The following is a 416-nucleotide window of genomic DNA, read 5'->3' as shown; positions in this document are numbered from 1 at the left end:
AGGTATGTGAAGCACATGGCCCAAGTTAGGTGCTCTGTAAATGAAATTAGTATTGCTAGTCTCTGACAATCACTGCTTGTAATTCTCTTATTTTCGATCTCATAGACATAGTCATCCTGATCCTTGTTTTAATCTGAGAGTTCTGCTTCTATAATAATTGTTCGTTTCTAGTAGTAAGTGTGGTGCATTGATTTAAAGTCTGTCGAATGGTCTTTCTTTTGCCTTTCCTCTGCTGTTATTCATTGAAGATATTCCTCTTGAGTTTCTGTAAAGCAGGTGTATAGCTATATCAGTGCTATCATTTACTCAGAAATCAAGTCCATCTGGCCCTTCCTTCTTTCATTCAACTAGTATTTATTGAACGCTTACTCTGCCAGGCTCTGAGGACACCCAAGTGTGCAAAGGGACTAGTCAGA

The sequence above is a fragment of the Otolemur garnettii genome, unplaced genomic scaffold, assembly GCF_000181295.1.
Source record: "Otolemur garnettii isolate 467f Iridium unplaced genomic scaffold, OtoGar3 scaffold00005, whole genome shotgun sequence".
Taxonomy (NCBI): Eukaryota; Metazoa; Chordata; class Mammalia; order Primates; family Galagidae; genus Otolemur; species Otolemur garnettii.
The sequence above is the reverse complement of the archived record's forward strand: the minus strand, read 5'-3'. Positions refer to the sequence as shown.